This window comes from Hyperolius riggenbachi, chromosome 2, assembly GCF_040937935.1.
Source record: "Hyperolius riggenbachi isolate aHypRig1 chromosome 2, aHypRig1.pri, whole genome shotgun sequence".
Taxonomy (NCBI): Eukaryota; Metazoa; Chordata; class Amphibia; order Anura; family Hyperoliidae; genus Hyperolius; species Hyperolius riggenbachi.
In genome coordinates, this window is record NC_090647.1 from 245,544,723 (window position 1) to 245,568,053 (window position 23,331).

Sequence of the window (23,331 nt, forward strand, 5' to 3'; positions counted from 1 at the left end):
CGTGCCCCTGATGAGTCATTTGTGACGAAATCGATTGGGCGGAGTCTGATGCGGAAGAACTTGTAGCGTCTACCAGTGGCGGCGAGGCGAGGCGGCAAACACGGAAGGTTCTACCACCCACCGAGCGCGCGGCGGAGGTGAGAGGGACCATACGCTTACCTGGAGCCTGCCAGCCCTGTCCATCAATACGGGGGAGAGCCCGTTTAAACAAATTACTCTGAGCGAACTTTTACAAAGGAGCATGTGAGTGCAATCTGTTTTTTAACAATAAATCTTTTAAAGCAATACTGTACTATATGAGGCTTTTTATTGAGGTGTAATCAAGAACAAAGTCGGATTAAAGGGAATATCGTGTCATTATCTGGTGCCTGAGAGGTGGGGGACGACCCGGGAACGGTCCCGATGTGTATATAGACCATTGGTTGGTCTACATCTTGCGGTGAGTGGCACACAAAGGGTGCTGGTGGTGGCCTCCATATATCTGAAGATTTGAAAATCCGAGTTGATGAAACATTGTTTTATAAATAACCTCATTGATGGACTTTTATTTGTACTGTAGAACTGTTTTTATTGATTGTATACACCTACTGAGCCCGGACAAACACTGTGAGCGCATCCTCTTGATAAGTTTTTATTATTGATATAGAGGAGGCGAACTGGTGAGATTGTCTGAGATACAACTATAGGGAAAACTGCTGCTGTGAGCGCTAACCTCTTGCTGAAGATCTTTTTCTGTTGGTGGAGTGTGGCTGTTTTCAATTTGCTTCTTTTTGATTTGAGGGTTGATATTCCCCCGGCCAGAACTATAGCCTACGCGGCTCAAGAGCATTCCAGTGTGGGTTTGTCATAAAGGCAGCTTCTCAAATAGCATCAAATCCTTGAAATGTGGAATACCCAGTCAGAACTAAGGATAACTACATCCTCCCTATATGCAGAAGCATGTTTCTAGTAAGAGCCTAAGATTTTGCCCATAGATGTTTGAAAAGTATGTCAGTGTAGCTTTACATTGCAATGAGCCTTTTGGTGCTACAAAGGCTGTCTTTTTTTTGTCAAGAGATAGTGCCAATAACCCTGGGTTAAATCTAGGGTTGCCATGTATCAAGCTGTATCTGGTCAGTTTATTAGTTCATCTACCTGTAGTGAGACTATGAGTTCATTTTTTTTAGCTCCTCCAATGTGTTCTTGATTTTGCTTTCCCTTTACAGTGCCACATTTACGGTCATTGCTGCTTCTGTATCATTTCTACTACCATGTTGTCCATTTGATTAGCCAGCAAGTGTGTCTGTCTATCTGGATCTGGAATTCCAACACAATCTTAGCCCTGTCATGACCTTCTGTACAGTCTCCCATGTGGACTTGGGACTGGGAGAGTTTAGCCCCAACATAGTGCAATTATTCCTGCAAACAATTAACAACTACTTTTTTGTGCCATTCAATATATGCTGGTCCTGCCTGCATCTTACACCCTGTTGCCGCCATTATGTATTGTATGGTTTCTGAGGCCTCTGTGCATGGCCTGCATCTTGAATCCTATCTAGTACAGCAGATCACCGCTACTATGGATCAATAGCTTAGTGTCTGTTTTTGTGCTGCCATGTTTGTGCTTTGGGTTCAGTCAGCTACCTCAACTGTCAATGGTATCTCCTGTGAGGGTTATTGTCTTGCCTTGGCACTTCTTCTTGGTCCCATGTCTGGCACTGCCTCATATTCTCACAATGGCTTATCTTAATTATTTACTCATTTTAATTGGGGATAGCATAAGAGATTCAGCAAACTTGGACTGAATATTTTAGATTGTCAGCTAATCTGTGATTAAAGGTTACAGTTCTCATGCTAGAACTTAGTGTTGGTAGCTGAAAGGTGATTAAAGTAGTAGTTTGAGGGCAGTGTCATACAGGTGCCAAAAGTGAGATTTTTTCTTTTACTAATACCAGGCTTTCCTGGATTTCTCCCCTAAATTGAGCTCTTACTATTGATGCTGCAAGCAACTGCAATCACAACCTCTAATTTACATCTGATATATCTCTCACTATGACCCTGCCCCTGATCATGATCTAATATGAGCCAGATAGATGTGGTTAATTCCAACCAAACCATAGTAGACCATTTTTAATTTATCTAGTCCAGGGTTGCGTGAGAGTTATCCCACTGGAAATATATAAAGGTGGAAAAAACATTGTTTTGTAAAAAATAATACCTTTTAATGGCTAACTGATAGAGTTAAATGATGCAAGCTTTCTGGGATCTAGTCCCCTTCTTCAGGCATATTTCCAGATGTTAGCTGAAGTAAAACACTGATGCAGGTAAATAGTAAACACGAAGACAGTTGGGCTGGTTACTGTTTATCCGTTAGGTGTCAGGTGATCAGCAGGCTGGAGCCAGTGAGTTAGTGCAACCATACATGAAATCCAGCAGGTTTCTGAAATATTTTATTATTTTATATAATAATACCCACTGGAAATATTTAGTTATTTTTTGAGATGCCTAAATTATTACACACAAGTAATAGGACATAGCTACAAGCAGTTTCATTATAAGACATGTGATATTCAAACATGCCTAAAAATTACTCCGCATGTAGAAAAAAGGCCACATTACATGATATAGGTGGAAGGTTGCAATGCATTAATCCTATAAGTAAAAATACCATACAATACACATGGTGTACGGCCATGTTGAAAGCTATGGGTAGAGCATTGCAATCTATTAACTGTATGAGTAAAAATGCAACAATGCACATAATGTGAATGGGCCTTTAAGGACCACTAACGCGAAAAAAAGTAGGCAATCTGACAGAACCGACAGGTTTTGGGCCAGTCCATCTCCTCATGGGGGATTCTCAAGGTTTTCTTTGGGGGTGGGGGCAAGAGACAGGAGCAATCACCCTAAAATTTGCAGAGTGGCCGATCAGTCTTTGCCAGTCTTAGCAGAGAGGTTCTACAACACATGTACATTTAAAATTGGAGCTGTGAGAATTTGGGCCCCAGAGATAATTAGCCACAAACAGAATATAGATAAAATACCAATATTCTACTATGAATCACTGGATAATTCCCTTACAAGAATATTGGTAATCTTTACCAATATTTTACTACGGCCTAACCTAACCTTAATCTCATATAAGCCATTCTTTTCGATGCCTAACCGTAGCTGCCCCTGCCTCATCAATGCCTAAACCTATCCCCCCCACCACCAATGACAAATCCTAATTGACCCCCCCACCGGTGCCTAGCCCTAACCCCCCTCACACCTTCCCACGCCAATGCTTAACCCTAGCCACACCTACTGCTGCCTAATTCTAACTGACCCCTTGGCCACGATATTCACTTATACCTTACACCTATCATCCAACTGCAACAATCCTAGCCATTAATATAACTGTCGCCTTTGCCTCGGAATATGTCAATTAATGTGCATCGCCAACTTAATCCTGATATATATTTTGTAGCATTCGTGCCCAAATTGCTCTCCGGGCACTAACTATTTGGGATGATGCAGCTATCACACTACAGAAAAAATCAGCTTCTCCCGTAGCCAGACTGTCCTTTCAGTCACTTTGATAAATAAGACTCTTTCCTGGTAATTGCTGCACTCACATGGCTAAGAGCTGCAGCATTTACTCAAGCATCAGCTGGCACTAGATTTGCAAAATGAGAATTCATTTAAAGGAAGCATGAAATTGTTTAGACTTCCTTTCTGCTAAATGTTTACTGCTACTGAAACACTTTTTCTTTTGTTTTGACTAAAAGGATCATTCATATCAGTTGTTTTGTACTGTAACAATTAGGACAATCATTATACAAACCGGCTCAGTAGGCATTTATAAGAGTCTGAGTAGCTAATTGCACTGTTACCTCATGTATCTCTCATCATTTTCATTTTCAGCATCAGCCTATACACATACATCCAGTTACAAATTCAGCATGTGGTAATCATGATATTAGAAATTAAAAATAATTATGGCTAAAACAATAGATAGAAATAAAATTCAAAACACCCGTTGCTTGAATTAGAAAGCCTTGCTATGGTCTCTCAATTATACAGATTGACTATTTGCATGTTGTTGAATTCATATATTGAGAATTGTTAATATAGCAGTAGCTATAGTATAACATGTCAAGTCTGCTGTCACCAAGCCACAATGGAATCATTATAGAAATAAGATACCTGGCTTTTTAATGTCAATCTCTTTTTTTTCGCAGGGCATCATAAATCTGTAGTTAACCTTGAAAGGAGCCAAGGTGTCAAAAAAGTGTACTGTCTTTTCAGTGAGAGTCACGTGCAAGGCTAGTCTTTATTATAGCCTATAAAACACTATCAATAGTATGTATTAAGCTAAAAATAACATCAACACAAAGTTAATATTGTAAAAAAAAAAAAAAAGAAATGCTATAAATATACATATTTCAGCGCCTGTACAGTCAAATTGTGTTTGTGGGGGGGGAGGGTAATAAAAAACTTGACAGAGTTTAACAGTATTCCCATCCAAAAGCACTGAGGAACGTGGTGGAAAGGCTCTTAGGTAGGATCACCCAGTAGCTTAGATTATAACAGCTCTGGTTCACTAAGCACCTGACAGAGATGGAAGTTCCATGGTGGCTAATAACTAAGATGGGTGGTACAAGCTTTGTGCTGACAGTGACAGAGATGCAAGCTCATTGCAGGTATGGTAGTTACAAAGATAGAGAACAGTAAGGGCTGGATTTCTGGGAAGCCAAGAAAGGCCTTGGCCTTAGGCGTTAAAAGCAGAAGGGTGCAGGACTTAGTAAGATAAAATGTCACATGTCAAAGTAAATAATCTCTCTTGGTCTGCAGTCACCCTGCTTTGCTCTGTACATGATATCTGATATCTCCTGATGATCCCGTCCTCTGTATGATGAGTGGGACATACAAATTACATTGATTAGCGCCAGAAGTTGTGCAGTAGAGAGCAGAACTAGTGAGTTTGGGGTCTTTTCTTGAACACATTTACAGACAGGGAATATCAGCTCTTCCTTCGCATGAATTGGTCATTGTTGACAGCGACCAACAAACATTGTATTGTACATTGCATCACTCATAATATTCCCGATGCCTTGCCAATGCTCCAGTTTGCGGTTTTGAAGACATGCAACTTTTGCATGCTCTTCTGTAACAATGGTCAAAAATTCCCATAAATACACTCCTTGTGAAATAGCATTCCAAGAAGAGTTTGTTACAGCTGCAAAGGGTGGGCTACCACCATATTAAAATCTATAGATTAAGAGGTATTTGTGTGTGCGAAGGAGGCATCCCAATAATTCTGGCAATACATAATAAAAGGTAACTACTGTATGTGGCTACAGGTTACTGAAGAACATAAGGAAAGGTGTTTGGATACAAGGGATTTCAGTACATTTGAGTTCACTAGATATTTTGCTACTAAATGTGGCTGAAAAGTCCAATTTCTGCTGCTGCTTTATAGCACACATATAGCCTTACTTATAGCTCTTACTCACCCATAATCATCTACTGATTTTGTGAACCGATCAATCATCCGTTTAGATAACTTTATCGAATCGGATGAAACTTGGTGTTGCAACAAGCATGCCATGATCAATAGTTATTATTATTATTGATTTATAAAGCGCCAACATATTCTGTGGTGCTCAACCAATTTTAGATAATCTGGAAAGATCGAGATCTTTTCTAAAGTGCTCGAATGTGTGTGCAAATGGGGTTTCATATTGCGATGACCAACGAATGTGACGGACACCGCCTGCCTGGCCCTAAGTGTAAATGTCCCTCCCGATGGCCGTGTAGTGTAAAATCTCACCTGTCCCGACTCCCAGCCTATTCGCTGTCACCCCTGTGTTGCGCTAGGCGTGTTGGTGTGACACCACACATGGTACATGTACTACCATGTGATGCCGCTTGGTGTGACGGCAGAGATGGCGACGGCAGAGATGGGGTTACAGAAGAGGAGGCTGGGAGTCCCATCAGCGGGACATGTGAGATTTTATACTGCGCTGGCACCAGGAGTGGGGACGGGGACATTTACACTTTTCCTGATGGGGAATCGGTATACTGTGTATGGGCAAGAGATCTCTTTCCGATCAGATTCAACCGAAGTAGAATCTGTCTCTTGGTTCTGCCAATACATCCCTAGACATATGGTCACCTTTACATACATCTGTTCTAGGGTGTTTGTCTCTTATCAGTACACACTGTTCTAAAGTGTGCATTACACAAGGGTAAGCCATTACTTTGCAGTTACATTTAGAAGGCAAAACTGTAGTTTACTGTATTTTTCTGCACATAGCTTTTAGGTTCCTTGTATTCCAGTACATAAAATCTCGGGTCATTCTGCGTCCTCATTCATTACCATAAGTGACAAATACAATACAAAAGGATTCTTTTTAACATCTGCATGTGCTTATTTTGCTTCGAAATGTGCAAGTGAAGCAGCAACAAAATAATCCTGCTCCTGACTAAAATACTGATGTACTGTATTGTATGGAATGCTTTGAGAATGTGCAAGAGAACCACATGACTTTATTGTTTCCTCTGTGCCTCTACTGCCACCTACTGGTGCAGTATCCGATTTTAGCAATAAAATCAATCTTTTCTAAATGGTTCAGTTTACTTCTTGACATCAATTTTCACATTTTTTTTTATTATTTTGCTTCAGTTTATTTTTGCATCATATTTCCTTACATATACAGCACTAGTTTTTCCTATGGAATTATAAAAATAATTATGCATTTCCTCTTAAACTGTTTTGCTGAAGAAAGTGCTACATTGATACAGTATCTCCAGTGGCCGAGCACATTCTGTCTGCATGCAGGGGGCGAAGTGTGTTCTGGCTGAGCCAAGATGGGTATTACAATTCCAGGGCATGGTTATCAACCATCCACACACAGTGCATCTGTCTCACAGTCCCCTATACACTGCATTACGCGCTGGATTTACAATCAGGATTCTCTGAATTAAGGCTGCCAATGTTGCAGGGAGCTGAGAGCAGACAGGCCTCCCATCCATGCGGAGAAGGGAGAACACCACAGAGGGTTGTGAGGGGCATACACTTTTTAGGTCTGGTAAACCGTTTAATAGCTACCTAAAATGAATCAATCATTTACCACCTTGCCACAGTGCCCCATTAAATATTAAATCAAATATAGAATATTTGATCAGACAAGATTGTTACTAGCTTACTACTGCTCAGTGCAGTACAAAGCCAAAGCAAATACAGCCCTCTCTTGCATACTGCTAACACCAGTATGCTCCACAGTTCCCACTTGCAGCTGCACATTAATGACCTATTTGGGTCAGAGCGGACCGCTTCAGGGTCCACTCCCATTTTTCCTTGGGATCATGCCCAGGGCATATGCGTTGCACCATGGATAGCTATGCAACCACTTACCTGGAAAAAATGGAGCAAGTTGTGTTGCGACAAAAGGATCTGCTTTTTTTAACAAGTGGAAGCAGATCCTATTTTCAACAATAAAATCCACTTCCTGTGTTGAGCAGTGGTGTAGAAAACATACCAAAAGGGTACGTTCTCTATACAAGTGGGAACCAAGCCTTAGGCAGTGGATGTTGGGAGAGGAAGAGGTCAGTGTGGGTGCTCGGGAAGGGAGATGTCAGTGTGGGTGCTGGAAGAGTTCAGTGTGGGTACTGGAGTAGAGAAAGGTCAGTGTGTGTGTGCTGGGAGAGTAATAGGTCAGTGTAGGTGCTGGGAGTGGTCAGTGTGGGTACCAGAAGAGGGAGAGGTCAGTGTGGGTGCTGGAGGAGGGAGATGTCAGTGTAGGTGCTGGGAGTGGTCAGTGTGGGTACCAGAAGAGGGAGAGGTCAGTGTGGGTGCTGGAGGAGGGCGATGTCAGTGTAGGTGCTGGGAGTGGTCAGTGTGGGTACTAGTAGAAGTAGAGGTCAGTGTGGGTGCCATGGCCGGATTTCTGGAAAGGCCAGAAAGGCCATGGCCTAGGGCAATAAAATCAGATAAGATAAGAAGGGCGGCATGACTTGGAGAGAGAAGAGGTCATATGTCAAACTAAATCATCTCTTCTGGTCCCGCAGCGCAGCCAGGCAGCGCCCTGCTCTGATGAATTCCAGAGTTCCCCAATCCCTGCTTCTCTCTCTCACATTTCCTGATGTGTTATAACAATCAGGATCAATCATAACTGTCACCATTCCTCTGTATGATAGACATGTGAGAAATGCCAGGGATTTACATTACAAAGCAGATAGAACTAAGTTACGATGAGTTTTAATGCAGGCATTCCCAAACATCAGTGAGGTCTGCTATTTTCTTCACCTCTTTTACAGCTTTGACACTGACCCAGCAGTTGTAAATTACTTTAACTATTCCTAATTTATGACTCTCTCTTTTTTTTCCTAGTTAGCAGTGATCGCTTGTCTGATTCAGTTAACTCTTTCCTGGCTCATTTCTGTCCTTCATCTCCTACCATCTATGAGAACTGCTTGCTTCCCTTTCATTGCTAAACTGTGACTTTAAAGGACACCTGAGCTGTTACTACCTCTAAGCTAGCGTGTTTGGTTTGGAATCCTTCTGCTTTACTATAGCAGTAGAGCATTGTACCATCTTAGCCATCAGCGAAAGCAGAAAGTTTTGAATCAGGATGATACCATTTAACTGCTTAAAAGAAAAAGAGAAAGCTTTCTGCTAATAAGCCTTCTTCATACTTTGTTGCTGTATACTGTCAATATGTTAGAGCACACAACCATATGTACATTCAGCATTCAAAAGAGATGCATAGATTTTTCAGCAAATATAAATAAATGTCATTCAGATGCTTTAAAGTGGAGCTGAACTCTTGCACAGGACAGAAGGAAAACAGAGAAATGTACATATGTAGAGAGCCTGTCTAATTCCCCCTCATTTGTGTCTAATCACAAATTGTAATTTATCTCTACAATGTGTCACCTGACTGCCACAACATCTAAGCTCATTTGAAAGCAAAGGATGTTAGCAATACGTCTGCTTCCATAAAAGCAGGAAGAAGACACACTACAGATTTATTGCAGGATTTGTATCAGCTGTAACAAAGAAATGTTTTTATTTAAAGGTTATGTTGTTGCATATCTTTTAGAGCAGAGAGGAAGTTCTGAGTTCAGGTCCATTCTAATTACAACAGACCATCCAAAGTGGGTCTTGACAGGATGTTTGCTACTTACCTGTTCTCTGTTTTGGATGGGCTTTTTTCACTGCCCTGCCACCTGTTTGTGGCTCCGACTGCAGCCAGTCGCACAGAGGACAAAGAAGCAGCGCATGCTCTGGCCACTCGCGCTACCTGTAACTTCGCTCGCTCCTGCCCAGATGTGCACAGCAACCGAGGCCAGTATAGTGTTATGCATTCTTAACAAGTACCGGTCATACATCAGCATCATTTCTCAAGTATGCATGCCCAGAACACTATCGGCTGCTGTGCACATTCGGGCAGGAGCGCAAATTACAGGAATTATTTGTTGACTGGGGGGCAGAGCAGCACAACTGAAATGAGCCCATTCAAACCAGTGATTGCTAGTCAGAGTGTTGGACAAAATATTATTATTTTTTTTGGGGGGGGGGCACTTGGTGACAGCAGGCCTAGGGCACTGGAAAGTACAAATCCGGCTTTGGTGGGTGCCGGAGGAGGGAGATGTCAGTGTAGGTGCTGGGAGTGGTCAGTGTGGGTACTAGTAGAGGTAGAGGTCAGTGTGGGTGCTGGGGGAGGGAGAGGTCAATGTGGATTTCGAGAGAGGTCAGTGTGGGTGCTGGAGGAGGGAGAGGTCAGTTTAGATGCTGGGAGTGGTCAGTGTGGGTACTAGCAGAGGGAGAGGTCATTATGGGTGCTGGGGGAGGGAGAGGTCAGTGCGGATTCTGGGAGAGGTCAGTGTGGGTGCTGGGGGAGGGAGGGGTCAGTGTGGATTCTGGGAGAGGTCAGTGTAGGTGCTGGGAGAGAGAGACACCATCTAAGACACCAGCTACCACACAGCTGACAGGGTGCTTACAAGCTTGGCTACACTATGATTCCTATGATTTCCTGGGCACCCAGAGGAATGCACGTGCCTGGCTGACACTTGTGCCCTCCCCACAACCGCCAGTGACGATCTCTTACTGTGGTCTGCAGTGGGAACAACCTTTAGGTAGCCATGAACTAAGAGATTTTAAACAGTTTAGATGTAAAACACATCAAATCTATTAAAAAGAAAATGAAGGCTCGCTTAATCAGTCTTCAGTCATTTGAACTCAGATTGATAAAAGTCTAATCTCACTGCAGAATGATGTGGGCAGTCACAGCGGGACAGCAGGCAGCAAAAGTATGTGAGGAACAGCTGCCTTATCTATGCACTATAAAAGCTAGAGGTAGCACTAGCAGTGCTGTGATTGGTACTGGCAGGGCCTGGACAAGGTCCTTCAGCACCAGAGGCTGCGAAAGTTCATTGTAGCACGATGGCTAGCTTGGATAAGTGTTCAGCAAGTGGGGTAAGTGTTCAGCAATCATTGACGATTGACCATTAAGTGGTGCAGGGATGTTTGAGGTTGACGCAGATTTTGGTAAGTGGTGCAAGTGTATGGCAAACGTCAAGTGATTGGCAAGCAGCGACAAGGTGTCTGAGTTTAACACAACAAATAGAGAGCAAAAAGCCCACAAAGAGGGCAACAGCCATGAACCTGTTACATCTCATATATTCAAGAAAAGAGTCCATCTAGGCAATCAATCAATAATCATCATCAGCCGCCAAATATATAATATAATACTTTATTAAGGACTTGTCCCGGTAAAAGTAAAAGCAATTAAAACCATCTAGTGCACAGGTAGAGCATTGCGGGTCAAGTAAATTAATACATGGTACAGTGTAATACTTATCATATCTGCAGAGAGCTGGTAGCCTATAAATCCGCAAGCTACATCAATTAGCATAACCTTCTATTCAGTCTAAAGTAGATATACATAAAGCAGCTACAATAAAGATTGAGTCTTACCCAGATCTGCAAATATTGATCTGCTGCCTCCTTCACGCGTTCCGTGACCAAGTCACTTCTTCTGGAGAAATGTACACACCACGCATTTTTGTACACACATTTCGTACACATAGACTGCATGTTCGCACAGCTGACAGACAGTGCCTATAATACAAAGAAGCCAACAGCTGCAAGTTTTTTTCTTGCTAATGGAAAAATCACATTGAGGGCTTGTTCATACTACAAGAGCTCTTTAAGTGCTCGTGATTTGAAAGCTTTTGCTAAAGCAATCCTAGGGGGGATTTTTTTTTACAAAATCACATAGCTCCAGTGAGAACACTCATATAGGATAACATTAGCAAAAGCTTTTAAAATCACAAAGCCCTTAGAAAAGCTCTTGTAGTGTGAACAAACCCTAAATGTGAACAAGCACATTTATTTACAGGGACTGTCAATTCTAACACACTGCAGAAGGAAAGGGGCTGGCACTACATGGGTCCCACCTGCAGGCTAGGCTGGGGTAGTATAAAAGCTCTCACCTTTCAAAAACAGCTACTTCAGCATGCTCTGGACTGGTATGTAGGAACAGGTATACTTCGCATGGAGAGTGGAAACGTGAACCGGCACTGTTGAACTGTAGCTTTATTTCATCCACGCTCAACAGCTGTCTTTTATGCAGCACAATTGTCAAAAGACTTTTGTTGTGAAACAAGTTGAAATAACTAAAAATAATTTCTTGCTATTGTTCAAAACGCTGATAAGACTGATAAGAAGTCAATCCAACAGTTAGATTGACTTCTTATCAGTCTTATCAGCTTTTTGAACAATTGCAAGATACTTTTTTTTTAGTTATTTCAACTTGTTTCACAACAAAAGTCTTTTGACAATTGTGCTGCATAAAAGACTGCTGTTGAGCATGTGCATGGGGCTTTCAATGAGTAAAGTTGAAGCCAGATGAACTGAATACGGAAACTGATATCACTTGTTTTACTAATGATATTTAGATTGCATGGAACAGAATTTGTGGTGACGTTGAGAGTGAAGGAAATGCAAAAAAGAAATGTGGTGGCTTATTAAAAGTAGAACGTTGATGCTGGGCGGGCTGAATACCAAATATGATGAATACCAAGATGATTAGCTTGAGATTTGAAAATGAAACAGAATTTGTAGTGATCCTGCTGAGAATGGTTATTTGAGGGCAACGTGAAGGTAATACAGTCTAGAAGGATAATTTTACAAATAAGTCATGCAGATGGTATACCCTGTTATCTCATTTTATTCATCTTTTATTGATTGTTGTAAATGTTTATGTTTTGGAAAAGATGTTACCTTGCAAATGGATCTGTTTTTACAGTAAAGAGTCTGTTCAGCTTAAGGCACAAGGTACATTTTCTTTAAAATCGGAATCATTTTTATTTTGCAAAAGGACTGGGCCAAGCCCAGAATTGGGCATGGCATTTACAGGGATAGGACACACAATATACGTCAGAAACCCCACACTACATACAGAGATAGCAGGGTAGCATAATTCACAAACACAGCAATCTAACACAAAAATTTACTGCAACAATGTACAATATGCAGCAGTACAAACATGAATTGTCGGTTAAAGTATAGAATAGTAGAACGACCTAAAAGGGGGGAAGGGGGCATGGGGAGTGCATGGAGAGAGTTCAGAGAGCTGATAGATGAGGGGAAGAAGCTGTTCCTATGCCATGAGGTCCTGGTGGAGCTGGACCAATACCTCCGGCCTGAAAGGAGCTGACTGAAAAAGCAGTAGCCTGGATCATTAGCAATCCTTAATGTTCTGGGATGCAGTCTTGAGTTGTAGAGGAGGTCCAGAGGGGGAAGAGCTTACCTGTTGATCCTCTCCTCTGATCTGAAGACCCTCTATAGTTGGTGTCTGTCGCTGGCAAAGGAGCCAGCATACCAGACAAGGATGGAAGAACAGAGGACAAATTCAATTGCGGCAGAGTAAAAGCTCATTGAAAACTTTTGGGCCATACTGAACTCCTTCAGTTGGCTGAGGAAGAATAGTCTCAATGATGCCTCAGAGACCGTCACCTACGACCCATATTAGGTAGTAATGGATCCTCAAATGTAACTGTCCACCAAACCCTGAAAAAAAGACTTTCATGCCTAGTTAATCTGAGGACATAATTTGCTTGTATCTATCACTATACTGAAAATCCACCCATGCAGTCCAAGTAATAATAAGTTTATCCAATAAGTCTTTCTTAGCTGCTATTAATTCCTACAAGTTTCATTTATAATAATCTTTTTAGAAAGAAAATGAAAATGTCACTCGATATGTTGTTTAGAAAAATACCTAAAGAGGGAAATTAATAAAGTAACCAAAAAATAAGAGATTTTTAAAGATCACCAGCTTTCGGTGGCGGAAAGCAAGTTGCAGAGGAAAAACATGTTCAATAAATGAAAAGAGAATTATAGTGCAAACTTCACAATTTGACAACTTTCACAAATGACTTTTGGAGATGGATAAAGAACCATGGGGCATCAAAAGAATGTTCACTCTACATAGATGGTTGTTTATGAAGAAAATCAAAAAGAGATTGGAGATTGTGTACACAAAATTGAATCACAATTTTGCTGAGACCTTACAAAAGGTAAATAATAATTCCATTGATTTAGGAATGAACAAGCACAGTTGCCTGGCGTGATTGAGCTGAAATTTGGTAGACATAAAAGTATGGCAGCACCCAGGGAGAGGGGCTGGGTGTAATCAGCACATGTTCAGAATTGTCTTTCACAGGCATAAGAGCAGAACATTCTTTTATGGTTTGAACAAAACCTAAAGATTTTCAACAGGTTCAGATTGAGTTTTAGATTCAGGAATAGTGGAGGAACCTGCAATAGGCATAACATGGGAAATGTAATGCTATAGAGGTCATTTTTCAGTGGCAATGATGAATGCAGTGAACTCCAGTAAGGTGAAAAGTGTTCATTTCAAACATCCAATAATGTTATTTAAATATACAGTACATTCTACACATGCAATCAGATGTTTTAAGTGAATGTTAGAGATGATCAATGAGATGAAAATTATTTCTCCTTGCATTTAAATTTTATGTAAATGTTATGTCCGAAATAAAAAATGACAGGATGTTATTCTGATTGGTCAAATTTTCTACTGCATATAACTTACATGAAATTTTAATGCAAGGAGAAACAGGGCTGGTTCTAGCTCCAGTGGGGCCCCCGGGCAAAAGTAACTTGGGGGTCCACCTTGACACCCTGAACGATTCCACCACTGCACTGCCATAGGTAGTCCCCTCAGCATAGATAGCCAGATGTGTCTCCCAGGATTAGATAGCCTACCCCCAGTATAGCGAGATGTGTCCCCAAGGATTATTTAGCCCCCCAGTATGTATAGCCAGATATGCCCCCAAATGTATTGTTGCCCCCGGCCCTGTATGTATAGTCAGATGTGCCCCATTGCATTACGCAGCCCCCCCCCCCCCCACAGTAAAGGTAGCCAGGTGTGCCCCACAGGAAGTATAAAGCAACAGCTGTACCCCCCAGTATTAGGTAGTCTCCCCCTAGTATAGATAGACAGATGCCCCCCATCTTAGGTGGCCTCCACCTTCCCCCACTCAATGCAGAGTGATGTCAGCAGAAGCAACAATAGCACTCACCTGTCAGCGCCGCCACAAGGAACTTCTCCCAATCACAGAGTTTTGTGTTTCCTCTCTGACTCCTGTAGTGGCGCAGTAATGAGAGGCACCACTAGGGGGCAGCAGAGAGGAGACACGGAACTCAGTGATAGGGAGAAGAGAAGACTTGGAGAAGTTCCTGGCAGCGCTGACAGGTGAATTGTAATGTTGTGCTTCCGCTTGCATCACTCTGCATATGGGCAGGTGGGGGGAGGTATGTACAATGGGAGACTTTCTCCTTCTGCATGCCGCTGCCTGCCCAACTAACAGCCGTGGTACCCAGCAGCCGGCTGGCCAGATTACTTTTTTAAAAGCTGAAGATGGGACAGGCTTGGGCCCCTCCCCCTGAACTCTGGGGCCTAGGGGAATTTGCCCCCCTTGCCTTAATGGTAGTGCCGGCCCTGAGGAGAAATTATTTGCATCTCACTGATCATCCCTAGTGAATGTGGCTTCACTGTGCTAGACCTTACTAGAGTTGTGTCTGTGTAACAGAAATCATGGAAATTCAACTCACTATTTTGATCAGAAGGTAGAATTGTGATCACTTCCTGCTCTAGCCCACATAGAAACAGAAACTACACATAATCATGACCATCACATTAGATTAGATTACAAGGAGTCCAGTGAAAAATGGTGCGGGATAAATAATGGCACACAGGGATGCTGACAGTTATTTAAAACACTATGTAGCGTTTTATTCAAACCGCGCTGCAGCTTACCCATCCTGGAGGCTCCTGCCTGTAGTGAAGTCCCAGCACAGAGCCAGCAGACTTAGCAGGATGATCGGCTCAGGCAAGTGCCTGCAGCCGCAATGATTACAGAGGCAGGACTGTGTGCCAAGAGCCCCATAGTTCAGGTGATGTTACCGCTCCTCTTCTTGAGCAGTTTGCACTGTGCTCCATATGATTTCTGGTCAGGTGGGTGAGCGGTAACAGCACCAGAACTATGGGGCTCTTGGCGCACAGTCTTGCCTCTGTAATCATCGCGGCTGCAGGCACTTGCCTGAGCCGATCATCCTGCTAAGCCTGCTGGCTCTATGCTGGGACTTGCAGGAGGGGTAAGCTGCAGCGCGGTCTAAATAAAACGCTAAATAGCTTTTTAAATAACTTACAATGTAACAGTTACAACACTAAATAGAGTTTTACAATGAAACTTAATGCGGCGCCATTATTATATACGCGGCACTATGCGTTAATTACACATTTAAAGTGATCGTGGAGCTTCTCCACAAGCTCTACATGAGCCACACAAAATTCAAAATCACGGAGTTCAGAATAAGAAATACATTATGTTGAACAATTTTTTTTTTTTTTAAAGAAAGATGGTAGAACTCATCGAGCATATAATCCACTTGCTGAAACCTTCCAATTCACCCGAACCATCCTTTTAGCATATTAAAAAATGCCAATCCTCATAGAAATAGCACATGAATCATGGAGACAGTGCTTAGGTATTATAGATCGAATCAGCCATGAACAGTAGATCATCTCACAAGTGGCTAATGCCTCTGTCTGCAAAAAGTTTAACCCTGACCCTATTTTAAGATTATCCACCCTGGCGTTCTGATTAAATCGCCAGGGTGGCTGCGGGAGGGTTTTTTTTAAATTAAAAAAAAACTATTTCATGCAGCCAACTGAAAGTTGGCTGCATGAAAGCCCACTAGAGGGCGCTCCGGAGGCGATCTTCCGATCGCCTCCGGTGGCAAGGAATAACACGGAAGGCCGCAATGAGCGGCCCTCCGTGTTTCGCTTCCCTCGTCGCCATGGCGACGAGCGGAGTGACGTCATGGACGTCAGCCGACGTCCTGACGTCAGCCGCCTCCGATCCAGCCCTTAGCGCTGGCCGGAACTGTTTGTTCCGGCTACGCTGGGCTCGGGCGGCTGGGGGGACCCTCTTTCGCCGCTGCACGCGGCGGATCGCCGCGCTGCAGCGGCGATCAGGCAGCACACGCGGCTGGCAAAGTGCCGGCTGCGTGTGCTGCTTTTTATTTGGTGGAAATCGGCCCAGCAGGGCCTGAGCGGCAGCCTCTGGCGGTGTTGGACGAGCTGAGCTCGTCCAGACCGCTCAGCAGGTTATTAAGCGTACGATTAATGAAGTGTTGAGGAAAAATTCTCTATGTATGACAGATATGGGTGGTATAAAATTACACCTGTTCCTTACACCCTATTGCATGTTCATAATTAGCAAACTAGATCCACTAAGGAGGCCCATAGTAGCAGAATGGGGTTCCATTTTTAAATCAATGGCTACACTGCTGGATAGGTTTTTGGCCCTTCTAATTTAGTTTTACAGGCTTAAGTAGAGTTTCCAAGTCGTCATTACAGAAAAGCAAAAGAATTAAACTGGTTGCATGGGCACATTTCCTGTTTGTACAAAGCTATTCTTCAGGCTGAATGGATATCTGTATTTCTTGTTTTCAAGGATATGTTTGAAATACAAAGATGTGGCACCGTGGTGGGGTTCAGTGTTTCTCAACCTCTTACTGGTGCATTAATGCACAACCATGAGAAAGAGTGTATGCATCCAAAGGAAGTACTCTACAGGCACTGTTTGGCAGGGTGACATTGGTTCTTATTTGTCATCTCAGGATAGGTTTGGTGGTACAGTTAAACATCAAGGATGGAACGCCAGCAGAATCCCTCTGTCTTACTGTACTCACCATGTCAGAAATTGGAAAGAAATGGTAGTCCACTCAATCAGGCCGATAACGGACATGTGAGAAGCTCAATGTGGAGAACCTCATTACCAAGATTCTGGCTTAACCTGTACTTTATAACGGCAATAACCATTATAAATCCTTGTACATACGTGCTTACACATACAGGCAGGGCTCAAGTGAGAATAGGGTTAGGTCTAGTGATAGTACTACTAGAGGAATAAGCCACTGGTCAATAGAGGAATACTGGTGGTAATTTACTGATTTGAGAGTTTACTCTACTAGCAAGTATTCCCAGTGGCCAAATGACTGCAGTGCCCTTGTGACATGTACACACTTTCAGCAAAGCTTCAGTAAAGGCTAGGCAAGCATGTTTAAAAAAAAAAAGTAGTAATAGTGGAGCAAAACAGTAAAATGTATTTTTTACATCAACGTATTATAAGCCAATGTGAATCACATGAGGGCTGTACCCCCCCCACACACACACACACACAAACACACATAATACAACAACACTTCAGACTACTCACAGGCCTTGCTACTGTTCCACAAAAACAGATCACCCCATTGGGAGGGATGTAAAACTGCTTGTGTCCAATTAGGGTACCATGACAGAGCGGCTTAATTTACCTGGATGAAGTAGTCTTGAAGCGGGACTACACAATGCACTTCATCCACCCAACACTCCCCGCTTCGCCACAGGAAGTAATGCTGTGATGGAGGAAGTGCTAGGAGAATGGAGCGTAGTATGGAGTACCATGTCAAGAAGATGTCATCTATGTAGATGAACCATCTCTGCTGCAGCCCCCTCTTCGAACATGAACGGGTACAGTTTTGCATCTTGTAAAACTGTACTCACTCATTCCTATGCAAGACATGCCTAACATTTAATAAACAATCATGAACAAACAATAAATAGATACATGCAACTTGCATAAACATATTCAAATAATATTAATATCTAAGATGTAAGAATTGTGTACAGCACTTTTTTTTAGTAGAAGTTAGATAAGTAAGCATAGCTAAGAGGCTTATCATGCAGCAAAGGAAGAAATGGGACAACTCTTATATACCAAAATGAAAATAAAGATAAACAAAACACCATGAATAATGAGATAACATTTTGTTATTAGCATTTCAGACTTACAAAAATGATGGAAAAACAATTGTGTTTTTTATGTTCACATTTTTATTGTTCAGCTGTCAGCATGTACAATACTTCCTTCAGAGCCGTCATACGTGTTTAGATACTGGAATTTACAAAGTGCTTCAGAGAGCGCTATTCAACCTTTTATCGAACTTTAAAGGGGACAGATGAATAAGTACCATAAGAGGACATACTGTAACTGTCTGTCAATGGCAGACAAATGATATATGCTAGAGCATGATACATAACAAGCATAAGGAGAGCAGACATTAATGCCAGCAGACAAAAGTGCCAGTTGCCAGTAAAATGTATGTGTCATACGTACCCATCCCTGCTGTGTCTGGCAGGTGTCCGTCTTGCCGCTCGCACACGCGCCACTGACCACGACTTCACTTCCTGGTTATGTGAGGTGTGCATGTGCGGCAGAAATTCCGGTATTGCATGCTGATGTGTGGTGCCAGGGGTTCACGCCTGCGCATGCATCCAGCAACCTGGGACATTCAGGACAGCCCCCTGGGCTATAAAAGCCAGTCTCCACCAAGCAACCGTGATGATGGTTCTGCCAGCTTTGAGTTAGCCTGACCACTGGCCATTTGTCTTGTGCCTTGCTCCAAATCTACTACTGATCCCTTGATCACCAACCAGGCTTGCCTGATTATCCTTATCCTGATTGATTACTCATTATTACCTGGCCTTGCCTGACCAATCTCGATCTGATTCCTCAGTTCAACCTCTGGCTTGTTTCCTGGACCCCTTTTGCCGATTGCCCTGAACCAGACTGATTATTGGATTCTGCAACTTCTCTGCCTGGACCGACTCAGATTGTGACCTCAACTACAAACCTATGCAGCCTGCCCTGGTCCCGGCCTGTTACTTTGACTATAGGTCTACGCTGCCTGCCCTGATCCTGGCCAGTTTCTGATTACGTCTTAGAGCTTAAACCCACTAGCAGCTTTTTCTAAGCGCTAGTGATGTGAAAAGCTCTTTCTAATGCAATGCTATGCGGGATTTTTATAAAATCACATTGCTCAAGTGGGATAACACCCATAGCATTATGATAGCAAGAGCTTTTCAAATCATAAGCACTTAGAAATGGCTTAGTAACGTACTGCTAGTGCAACGTACAGGCCTTACTGAGGGATTTGCATTGAACAGTTAATCCTATTTAAACCTCTTCCAGGATTATCAGGGCCATTTAATATAGTAAGTCCAATTCTGGACTACGCCACCACTTTCTGCCTCTCAGACTATAATATTGCTAGGAATGCCATTAGATTTGGCTACTGGGATTTGGGATAGTTCGTTGATGTGCCTAACATGAAACTAAACATAAAAATAGGGGGGCGTACACACATCCAATTTAGCCTGGCCAATTCTACCTCTTCCATGTTGTGTACGCACCCTTAGACTGCAACTAGGTAACACAGGGCATATAAGACAATACCAATACTCTCCTACTATCTGCTAATACTCACTGGGCAGCTCTACTTTGGATTCTTCTTTGACTTCTGTCTGCCCTAGGAAAATATATTAGACCCCTCAGCAACCCTGTAGTCACATTCAAAAAACAATTTTCCTTTTATTAAGAAACAAATTTCAAAAAGCAACCCAGACACTATTATGAAGTCTACTGCTTCTTACTCACAGGTAAGGAAAAAGGGCTTCAGAGTAGTGATGCTCAAATACCCCTTTTTAAAATTCGAGTTTGGTCGAATTCGAATAGTAAATTATTCGAGGTCAGTCGAATATTCGAGTCGAATAATTTTTACTATTCGATTCGACCTCGGACTTCGAGCTCACTATTCGAGTCGGTATTCGAGCTCATTATTCGAGCTGACTATTCGAATTGGCCTTAAATAGCTTCCAACACTTGTTTTGAGGGTGAATGATGCAAGAAACATCTTTTTTTCCAAGTAACAACAGCAAGTGATTATGTGGGGATGTTCCTTTAAAAAAAAAGGTGAAAAGAGAAGTTGTGTCCAGAATTTTGTTCAGTACTGTATATACTTCTTCTTCTTCTTCTTCTTCTTCTTCTTTATCTTCTATCTTCTTCTTCTTCTATATCTTCTTCTTCTATATCTTCTTCTATATCTTCTTCTTCTTCTATATTGTCTTCTTCTTCATCTTCTTCTTCTTCATCTTCTTCATCTTCTTCATCATCATCTTCTTCATCTTCTTCTTCTTCATCTTCTTCTTCTTCATCTTCTTCATCTTCTTCATCTTCTTCTTCTTCATCTTCTTCTTCTTCATCTTCTTCATCTTCTTCTTCATCTTCTTCATCTTCTTCTTCTTCATCTTCTTCTTCATCTTCTTCATCTTCTTCATCTTCTTCTTCTTCTTCTTCATCTTCTTCTTCTTCTCCTTCTTCTTCTTCTTCTTCTTCTTCTTCATCTTCTTCTTCTTCATCTTCTTCATCTTCTTCTTCATTTTCTTCTTCTTCATCTTCTTCTTCTTCTCCTTCTTCTTCTTCTTCTTCTTCTTCTTCTTCTTCTTCTTCTTCTTCTTCTTCTTCTTCTTCTTCTTCTTCATCTTCTTCTTCTTCATCTTCTTCTTCTTCATCTTCTTCATCTTCTTCTATATCGTCTTCTTCTTCACTTATTTCTCTTTTCAATTTTTTTTTTAAAGAAATGCAGCTATTTTTGAGCGTAACAAATAGCTGGTGGCGCACGCATGTTGGAAGCGCCATTGTATGTGCTCCCTGGCAGTGGAAACACACAGACAGCAGGAGGTAAATTCAGCAGTAGGAGGAGGAGGATGAGTGTGTGGCAGCAGGCAGTCAATGAGGCAGACAGCGTGACATAATAGCCCTGGTACCTAGCGGTGATACCAGGGCTGTAAATAAACACAGCAGGCAGGAGGTCCCAGACAGCGGTCGTGCAGCCCACATCGTGTCCAATACACAACTGGGACAACACAGTTTTCAACCCGGGCACCTCAGAAAAATTAAACCTTTTTTTTTTTTTTAAATGGTTTTTTGGTTTTGTTTGTACAACCAATTACACAGATATATAGCTATTGTTTGACATAATAGCTGGTGGCAGAGTGGCAGCAGAATGTAATTCTGTGTACCCTGGCAGTGGGAAACACAGACCGACAGCAGCAGCAGCAGGAGGAATGGAGGAGTAATGTGAGCAGCTATTGTTTGACGTAATAGCTGGTGGCAGTGTGGCAGCAGAAGGTAATTCTGTGTACCCTGGCAGTGGGAAACACAGACAGACAGCAGCAGCAGGAGGAATGGAGGAGTAGTGTGAGTGTGGCAGCAGGCAGGCAGTGTGACATAATAGCCCTGGTACCTAGCGGTGATACCAGGGCTGTAAATAAACACAACAGGATGTCCCAGACAGCGGTCGTGCAGCCCACATCGTGTCCAATACACAACTGGGACAACACAGTTTTCAACCCGGGCACCTCAGAAAAATTAAACCTTTTTTTTTTTTTTAATGGTTTTTTTGGTTTTGTTTGTACAACCAATTACACAGATATATAGCTATTGTTTGACGTAATAGCTGGTGGCAGAGTGGCAGCAGAATGTAATTCTGTGTACCCTGGCAGTGGGAAACACAGACCGACAGCAGCAGTAGCAGGAGGAATGGAGGAGTAATGTGAGCAGCTATTGTTTGACGTAATAGCTGGTGGCAGTGTGGCAGCAGAAGGTAATTCTGTGTACCCTGGCAGTGGGAAACACAGACAGACAGCAGCAGCAGGAGGAATGGAGGAGTAGTGTGAGTGTGGCAGCAGGCAGGCTGTGTGACATAATAGCCCTGGTACCTAGCGGTGATACCAGGGCTGTAAATAAACACAACAGGAGGTCCCAGACAGCGGTCGTGCAGCCCACATCGTGTCCAATACACAACTGGGACAACACAGTTTTCAACCCAGGCACCTCAGAAAAATTAAACCTTTTTTTTTTTTTTAAATGTTTTTTTGGTTTTGTTTGTACAACCAATTACACAGATATATAGCTATTGTTTGACGTAATAGCTGGTGGCAGAGTGGCAGCAGAATGTAATTCTGTGTACCCTGGCAGTGGGAAACACAGACCGACAGCAGCAGCAGCAGGAGGAATGGAGGAGTAATGTGAGCAGCTATTGTTTGACGTAATAGCTGGTGGCAGTGTGGCAGCAGAAGGTAATTCTGTGTACCCTGGCAGTGGGAAACACAGACAGACAGCAGCAGCAGGAGGAATGGAGGAGTAGTGTGAGTGTGGCAGCAGGCAGGCAGCGTGACATAATAGCCCTGGTACCTAGCGGTGATACCAGGGCTGTAAATAAACACAACAGGAGGTCCCAGACAGCGGTCGTGCAGCCCACATCATGTCCAATACACAACTGGGACAACACAGTTTTCAACCCGGGCACCTCAGAAAAATTAAACCTTTTTTTTTTTTTAATGGTTTTTTGGTTTTGTTTGCACAACCAATTACACAGATATATAGCTATTGTTTGACGTAATAGCTGGTGGCAGAGTGGCAGCAGAATGTAATTCTGTGTACCCTGGCAGTGGGAAACACAGACAGACAGCAGAAGGGCAGTACACAGCAGCCCACTGTAGGTGCAAAATGTGTGGCTGCAGGCGACGTAATAGTCAAACTGAACCAGGCTGGCTTAGTGAGCAGGAGCCAGGAGGTGGTAAAGGGTGGTAAGGCACATTAACGATGGTTCTTAGCCAGTTCATGTCCCCCTCTCGCCGACAACAGGGGCCAGGAACTCGCCTTCCACCCACGCCTGGTTCATCTTGAGAAACGTCAGTCTGTCCACAGACTTGTGAGACAGACGTGAGCGTTTCTCGGTGACCACGCCACCAGCTGCACTGAAGCAGCGCTTGGACAGCACGCTGGAAGGGGGGCAGGACAGCACTTCCAGGGCGTACTGCGCCAGCTCGCTCCAGATCTCCAGGCGCTTGACCCAATACTCCATGGGATCAACAGGGG

General features: G+C 42.9%; 1 long non-coding RNA gene across 1 annotated transcript in view; it reads right to left on the reverse strand.

The window, feature by feature from the left end:
• The window catches only part of LOC137544265 (uncharacterized), a 180,943-nt gene extending 178,656 nt beyond the window's left edge, over positions 1 to 2,287 (reverse strand). The window contains exon 1 of the long non-coding RNA XR_011025803.1: positions 2,198 to 2,287. This is a non-coding gene — a long non-coding RNA (uncharacterized lncRNA). The remainder of the gene's footprint in view (positions 1 to 2,197) is intronic.
• Positions 2,288 to 23,331: the final 21,044 nt, after the last annotated feature.